Source organism: Anopheles ziemanni, chromosome 2 (genome assembly GCF_943734765.1).
Source record: "Anopheles ziemanni chromosome 2, idAnoZiCoDA_A2_x.2, whole genome shotgun sequence".
In the NCBI taxonomy this organism is placed as follows: domain Eukaryota; kingdom Metazoa; phylum Arthropoda; class Insecta; order Diptera; family Culicidae; genus Anopheles; species Anopheles ziemanni.
This window is the reverse complement of record NC_080705.1, coordinates 18,034,910-18,043,588: the sequence shown is the minus strand read 5'-3', so window position 1 is coordinate 18,043,588 and position 8,679 is coordinate 18,034,910.

The following is an 8,679-nucleotide window of genomic DNA, read 5'->3' as shown; positions in this document are numbered from 1 at the left end:
AGAATTAATACTTCGTAACGAGAAACGGTCCGGCAAGAAAATAATTTATCGCTGACGATTTGAGGTTTATGATAAATTATGGGAAGTACGTTTGATGACGGTGGGTCGCTGGATGATCGTGGCGGTAAGTAGGGCTCGCCGTTGGGGCGGCTTTGTGGCGGCCGGTTTTTATGCCGGGCAATGTGTATGGTGCGGCACTTATGTCCCGTTTCCCGGCGGGAGGGCGCTCCGGTTATGATGTTCGGTTGTCACTGAGTGATGATCGTGTTTTATGGAAGTGCGGTAAAGGGATGCGTTATGAAGATACGTTAGCATTTGTTTTAGTATCGCCCTGCTTGGCTTTATGATTTCTTTGACTTTTCATTAAAATTAAAAATATTCTTTATTATTCATTTTGCGAAGGAAAAGGTTCAATAAAAAATAGCTACATCCAACAATCTGTCGTGATTCTATCGCGCTTTGTAATGTTCATGTTTTTCCATTCGTCTATCTTTTTCATCGACACTTCCTTTTATTCCTTTATACGGGATGCTATTACAAACGAGCCTTTCTCTCATCCTTTCACGTGCTACAGCCCTGGAAAACGCCAAGATTGGGCCGAAGCAGACCAGCCCGCTAATGTGCACGCATTAACACCGCGTCGAATGCGGCGAATGGGCTCACTTTTTCATACCAGCAGGACGGCCCGCCCGGAGAGTCCTTCCGATGTCCTGCGGTTTCGCCCTCCTATCGATGCGCCCTTTGTCCCGGATTCCTCCACGCTTAGAACTGCACGCTTTTCATCGGATGATTACACGACACTTTTCATCGCTCGTTGTTCGCTCGGGGTGTTTTTTTTTGTTCCGCAACCTGGCGAAGGTAAATTGCGCGGCCGAAAGCGCTCAGATTAATGTACCGTATCATCGGCACGTTTCCGGACGGAAAAGCGTATGCAAATTTGTTTTGACATCGTTCGAATCGCCGCGCGTTGGATACGGATATCGGTGGATGTACCCTTCGACCCGTACATCGCTGTTCGACACTCTTTCCGCAGGTTTCCTGCGTCCAGAACGATGGTGAAGGTGACAAACAATAAATTTCGTTTGGAGAGGTGGTTTGTATGTGTGTGCGTGTGTGCTGAATATTGACACAATCCGTGACGATAATTGGCAGCGATTTGTGGTAGGTTGATCATAAATCGGGGATCGTTTTGAGTGGCAGAGGCTTTCATATCGAAAACTGAAGAAGACACCAATCGGAAGAAATACAATTTTATGGATGATATTTTAAACCTCAATCAAATAAGAAAAATAAAACAAAATTTGAGTAATAAAGCTCCTTCAATATGAAGTTTTGAAATTTTACACAAAAAGACCACAAAACGACTAAATGAAACACATGAAGATACGACAATAAATTGTTAATTCCTGTTGACATTCCATTTACCATGTTTTGGGTTTAGGCATTTTTTTACATTTAAATTCTATCTGGTTGCCTTTCAAGTTACACTTTTGTGCCAATTCTAGTTTTATATTTGAAGTTGAATGAATCCGTGTTGCATCTTAGACCTTGCTATACATTATTTTAAGACAAAAATGAAAACCTTTTTTCTATCGTTCTAACTGCTTTACCTTTTAGTTTCTTCTCTGGTCATAAAAATGTAAATATTTGAAATTAGAAAACTTGGTTAGCATGGAATGCAATTTTAGATGATATAAAATATCTACTGTTTCAATTATTCCTTCTTTTTTCTATTTAGTAGTATTATCCATACATATAAAATTGTCTTTCCAAACATTATCCACATCGTTTAACGATCCTTTGCGGTACTGTATGGTTTCGTTGCCGTTCAAACAAATCAAATCAAACTGTTTTCTGCGAACCCACACGGTCCATTAGTTTCCTTTATGCTCCGGCCCGGCGTATGCCATTAATAATCAAAATATTTGAACAATTTCGCGTGGAAAAGAGCAACAAACGGCCAACCCAACACGCCCGAAAGGACATTTCATTTGCTCGGAAACCAACGGTGGGGCAATCAAAATTTGGAGCGACCGCTTTGACCACTTCATACCATATGGAAACGGAGAAGGAAAGGCTCCGATGGGCCAGCCCCGGTGCTTCCAACGGCGCGAGGAACAATAAAAATGCGACATAATTTGCGAAAAACAAAACGCGGTGAAAGAATGCGGTTCCGATATTGAAATCTTTTCGACCGAGAATTTTTTCGGTGCCTTCCCGTTTCGGGTTTGGGCGCCCTGGAAGGAAATGGATGGCGGTCCCTGGCCCGGTTGAAATGTACCGCCGTCCGTGGAACCGCCGTTTCCCATCCCTCTGAAGTGCAGGGTCCCCGGGATGAACTCAACTCACACGGCATCCACGGAAGAACGGTCGGGTTCGCTGCTTCAAAGTGGCCAAATCGGCAGGGGGCCACATCGAAAGCCGTGCCGGGAGACATGGGACACATCTCAGCTCCATTCTCAGCATGTCACCAGAATGTGGCCGCCGTGTTGCAACCCTTTCCGGGCTTTCGTTACTCCTCCTTTCTCGCCGCGGACTGCTACATGCACTTCGGGAACATCTCCGCAGCCAGGTTTGTGCCTCATTTATTTGTTCTTCCACCTTGCCCGCTCGCAGCCCCCGAGGGGTACGAGATGCACTAGCTGCACTGTGACAGTGCACTTTCCTTCACCGTCACAGAATTCGGTCCCTTCCGACGGGCCGGGAAAACAGGGGGAAAAGGACATGAAAAACCCGAAGGGAACGAACCACGGGCGAACGGTACCGAACCGTTTATCATATTACTTTTAATAATCTCGTATTTATATTTATTAAAAGCAACCACCAAGTCTCCCGAGGCCGTCGGAACAGCGTCCCCGGAGGATGGAGGACCGGGCCAGGAGGGCGACTAGGTGCACGGTGCCCGTCAGTGCGATCATTTCTCATGTGGAATAATATATTCCGAGTTATAATATAATATTTATCGACATATTGAAACGGAATGACGTTATTAATGATGTACAAGAGCATGTCATCGAAATATTAATTCGAATTCTTTCGAAACCCCGACCGAACCCCGGGGCGACCTGGGGGCTCAGGGCGTTGCATGGGTCGGGTACCCGCCGGGTCCCGTGGTCGTTTGGAGCCCGGGACACCCCGTCGTGCCCGGTATCTATCTGGTAGCGGCTTCGGCTCCGAGTGGAAGGCCTCTGTGTGGAAGTCGTCTTTCACCGAAGAGCGAGGTTTGCCGTCGAGGTTCCGTCGTAAGCGGTTCGCTTCACTGCCGCCTCGAAGGTGGCCACATGATCGCCACATGCATTTGCACCTACACGACGCCACCTGCCGATGGGTGAAGCGTGTTGACGCCGAGAACCGCGTCGCTTTTCAACGGCGAGCCGGGACTCGGGAGGGTTGCGGTTCGAGTCTCTCTGATCAATCATTGTTCACCGGTTCGCTCGGGTGGAGACGACGGGACACAGAAGTTGTGCGTGAATCACAAAAACCACCCTCCCCCTCCCGGACGGAAGGTGTTGGTTGACCTCTTTTATAAGTCCAGCCTGACCCGAAAAGGGCCTCTCCCTTCGTCCTTCGCGCACGCAAATGAGTCCCGTTTGGGGTTTCGGGTTCAGTTCTGCACGCTCCGTAAATCAAGCGGCGCGGACGAACGGGGCGCCAAATGTCAGGCATGGCAGCGACGTCGGGCTGATGAACCCTGCTGCGCCCAGCCAAACAGGGTTGGGAACTATTTTACCCGAAGCATGCCGGAGGCGCCCAGCTCCGGGAGAAACCGTTCGGTCGACGGATCACAACACACGTCAGTCTTAATAAATGCTACGATTGCTTGCCTTCGCCAGCGCACCGGTTTCTTCATGCGCGAGTCATTTGGACGAGCGCGCGGGTGACGTATCGGTAAGCGGACATCGTTAATAAACATTAAAATCAACGTTAATAAATGTTTTAAGTCGTTGGCTAGGTGCTCAATCTTTTTCCTTAACCCGCCCCGGGAAGGGCCGTGAGGTGCCGTTGCGGTCGGTAGTTATTAATGATGGAGGTTATTGCAATGTGGAGTAGTTAAAACATTGCGCAAACAGATATGGAAACTTTTTCGTTTCATCCACAATCAAATTGAGGACGCGATAATGTAAAGATTTCTTCGACAAGATTCGAAGAGTTTGATGCATGTTAGAAATTGGTTCTTTAAACTCAATTCGTCTTTATTACATTATAAATTTTACTCATCCGATTTTTTTAATTTATCATGTTTAAAGTTATAACTACGTTTATTGTGATCCAAAAGCTTACTATCATTTATCGTTTCACCTTTTTTTACCTTCACCACATGTATTTTAATTTTTAGTAAAAATGTTTGTTGGTTTGGCTCAATTTTAAATTGTTCATTTCAGGAACAAAACAGATTTTCACGTTAGACTTTCCTAAAACAGTTTTGATTAATTTCTGGAAAAAGGATGCAATGTTTGCAATCTTTTTTCTTCTCTATTTGAATAAAAACTATTCTTTTTTCATGGTACTTACCAATGCTCTCATTGCTCTTATTTTCTTTGCTACTTCTATCGCAATCAGTTTCATCAAGTTTTTAATCGTTTTACAGTTCTTTGTAAGAGTTTTCTTTCATATTTTACTTGATTGGTACTGAAAGAAGGGATTTTTTCTTTGTATAATGTATTATATTTCTTAATATGATACATTTGGATAATGTTTAGGACTCAAAGCAAGTCAAATGTTACTGATATTTTGCTTTGCTTCATTTAAAACTCTAGTTCATAAGTTGTGCACTTATATGACACTGTTTTATCTGGTGTGTGCCAAAACGTGACCAGGTGTCGGATATTCCGCTCAGTAGAAAAGAGCTTCCTTTTATCCATCTGCGCCATGAAAGGGGACCATCTTCAGCCCAAGTCTATAATCACGACCGCACGATCTAGCGTTGACCCCCATTCTGGCGGCGATCATCGATATTATTAGCGCTCCCGATCGATGGTTCGACTACCCCTCGGTGACATCGCCGACCGGAGCTGCAGTGGGCCCGGAAACGGCCCAACAGGTAGTTTTTGGTGTCGGTTTCCGAGAGGAAGCCGTGCTATGATTTATGGATTGCTGCAACCCCCAATTAACTACCGCGGTGAGGAACATCCGCAAATTAGAAGAGTTTCTAAATTGTGGGGCGAATCGGTGCAGAAAGTTGACCTAAGGATGGTCCGGTTCGGCCTCCGCCGAAGCCGTTGCCGGCTTCCGCAAATGGCCACCGTTGGCCACCGGAGCGCCCGACCCATAAATCTCATTCCGATTCCCGTAATTACCCGTCATTGATCGATGTCGTTCGAAACAATGACATCCGTGTGAGGGTTTCGAGCCGAAAACGGAGAAAAATCTCTGCCCTCCGCATCGTCCCTTTTCCATGCCAACCGCCCACACTCGGACCCTCCTGGGTGACCGATCCGTTCCTCCTTCTTCCCGTTCCGCTGCAGCCGCTTCGGTGCACGAGTTTTGCGCCTGCCCTCTCATTAAAGTCTCCGCCGCCGTCAAACCCCTCGACGGACATGCGTCATTCGGTCGCAGGAGGCATGTGATCCGTTCGGTGCTCGGCTCGGGAATCCATCTCTCGGACCACTCGCCTTTCCGAACGAAACTTACGATCGATAATTCATCTTTCACCCGGTCCCGTATCCGGCCCCGTCCCGGCAGGGACGTTCCCTTCCGAGTAGCGAACGAGGTTTGTATTCTTTTTATTTCGGGTCCTTTTCATCTTTAATGATCGTCGACATCGATGCACAAATTCGACCGTGGGGTCGTGACGGGGCAACGGGCGTCAAAGGTCAACTGGTGTGACTTGACGGTGACGCACTTTGCACGAGCGGCTAATATGCCGCCTAATGATATGGTACTTCAGGGATGACATATTTTACCATCGAATCTCTGCTCGATAGCAGGAGAGAAAAGCTTCATTTCTCTGTTTTTTTTACATCCTAGAGCAAGCTTTTGATGCTTTCAAATAAGTTGAAATAAATTCTATAATTTCATAAATAAAATATTTGTTTTAAATTACTTCAATTATACGTTTGAAAACGAAAGGGATAATTTAACCATACACTGAAAACAATGTCAAACATTTTATAAACAAGCTGTTGTCTGATTATGAACATCTACGGTTGATCGGGATCTTAAAATAATAGTTTAATTTATCATCAAAAATGATTTGAGGGGATAAGTCTTGAATTTTCTTGTCTTTTCTCAAAAGACCATTGGAACTTATTTCTGGAACTGGACTCATTTGAACACTTTATTGATGATGGTAAATTTGATTCTGTAATCTTTTATATACTCATACTAGACTTACTTGTCAAATTAATTTGATCGAATCAAGTTGTAGTTAATCTTCCGACATCAAGTAATATTTCCTCCTTCCGACATCAAGTATTTTTCCTTTTTCTATGACCAAACTGCGATGTACACCCGGAACAAAGACTTGTTCCTTTTATTGTGGAATTAGAACCTTGCTTGCTATTGAAAGGAATTTAACCTGCTCCAGATATTTGTCTCCTATTTTCAACGAATTTCATTGAGCTTGTCTAGTTTGTACTCTAAATCAAGAGAAATGATGTTTTCGAGGGCTTTGTTATCGCAAATGTTCTATTTCGAGTCGTATCTTTTTAACATAACATTTGATAAGTTATTCATTTTTTGGGACTTTGATTTATTAGTTTTTTGTTTCGTGGAAAAGACTGAACTTTTCAAAATTCAGATTGAATTATTATCTGTTTTTAAAACCAAGTTTTTGGATTTGTTTTAACAAGATAGTGGTGCTCAAGCTAATAGTATTCATAAAATTAAATTTGTGTATAAAAAAAGGCTTTACAACATGAATTGCAAAAGCATAAATCTCTTTTTCGACTATACCCCATTATCTGTTCTATAAATAATCTGTTGTATAAATCTCTAACATGGGATTTTTTAACTTACATTTAGTGCAAATTTGTTCTTCCTTAAGTTGACGAAAGTTTTTCAGAAATAAAAAAATCCGTCTTTTCCAACAGGATTGACCTCCGCCATGTTTGCACAAACGCGTTCCATTCCAGCATACTTCGGACCGCAAAACCGGCTCTTAACTGGTGGAGCAACCGCCTGCAGAAGCATTCCCGGCCAAGGATCCGTCCCAGGCGGCCATCGCCCGAAACGGCACCGAAAGCTTGCAACTGGCTGAACGGCGACGTCTGACGACGACGACGGCGCGAGTTCGACTCGAGGACGATGTGGGAAGCAACCGAACCCGAAGCCCTCGGGCGCGCTTATGGGCAGTCCAGGCGAAATCGAGAGAGCACCGGGAAGACCAACGACGAAGAAGAAGAAGAAAGCGAATGGAAATAAACCACAGCCAACTCCAACTCCCACCCCGTCCCCGGGAGGAGCAAAAAGGGGGCCATTCATGATAATGATTAAAATAAAATATTTTTTTCCGAAGCACCCGGAGGCGCTTTCCCACGGACCGCAACGGACCCGGGCCACGTTGACGGGGGCGTTCGCACAGGACGCGGGAGCGAACGATGTGGGCTTGCCAGCGTCCATCTGACCGGGTCCGGGCCGGTTCGCACCCGTTCGATTCCGCCCGTTCTTTCGTTCTTATGCAAACGGCCTTTTATTGTTGCTTCAGTTTCGTCGAACACTTGGAGTTGGAGGGAGTTGTTCCTTCGGTGGGGTAATTTTTCGGCCACTCCGGGCCAAGCTCGTGACCTGTGGGTGCCAGTCGCGTTCCAGTCCGGCCAACCGTGGTAGCTCCGGGGGGAGGGAAGAACAACAAAACCCAAAGTCTCCGGATTCCGGGCTCGTTGCCACTGGACGCTGGCGATGCTGGCGAGGGATGCTGGAGGGGCTGCCGTTGGAGGTTTGAAAAGTGGACACTAGGCTGGCACCGCCCGCAGGCAAATGTGCAGCAACGCCAGTCCGGTTCGCCGCCACCAATCATAATTGGCGTAAGGCAGAACCGTCCGGTCGTCCGCGGTTCGGTAGTGTTCCCTTCGAAACCTGACTGCGCTGTTCGTCCCCCGAGGGCTTCCGAGTAGAGCTTCGCGGTGGAAATATTAACCTTTTCCCTGCCTAGCCCTCGCCCTCCCCATCTTCGTCGCTTGGTGGTCATTTGGCGCGTAAAGTGAGTGACTCCCACCGTGAGTCGCGTCGAGTGACGACTTCCACCGAATGCGAAGCTGCCCCTCACCGATAGGAGGAGGGGCTGGCTGGCTGGCTGGCTGGGAAAAACAGCGAACTGAAGAAAATGGGTCCCGGGTAGCGACCCCACCAGGGCGCAACATAATGGCGCGTATGGGTTTTTGATAAATGTTATAAAATAATTTATGGTTCAGAATAATAATACTAGCTCACGTCACATTTAAGCAACAACGGAAGGCATAAGGCTTACGAGGAGGGAGGGAGAGGTAGAAGGCGCTGGTGGAAACCAAGCGTCCCGTTCCGATGGGAAAAGTTCGTTCTGCTACTTTGTGGTTCACGAAAACGGACCTCGGGATCGAGATTTTCTTACCATTTTCCATTTACCTGTTCCTTCTCGCCATCTCTTTTTTTCATTCGATTTCACGCTTCATTTGCATGCTGCCCTTTTGCGTTGTTCTGCTTTGGGCAAGGGAGCCCGGTGACATATTGGAAAAGGGCAAGGATTGCCCCCGAGCCGGCCAC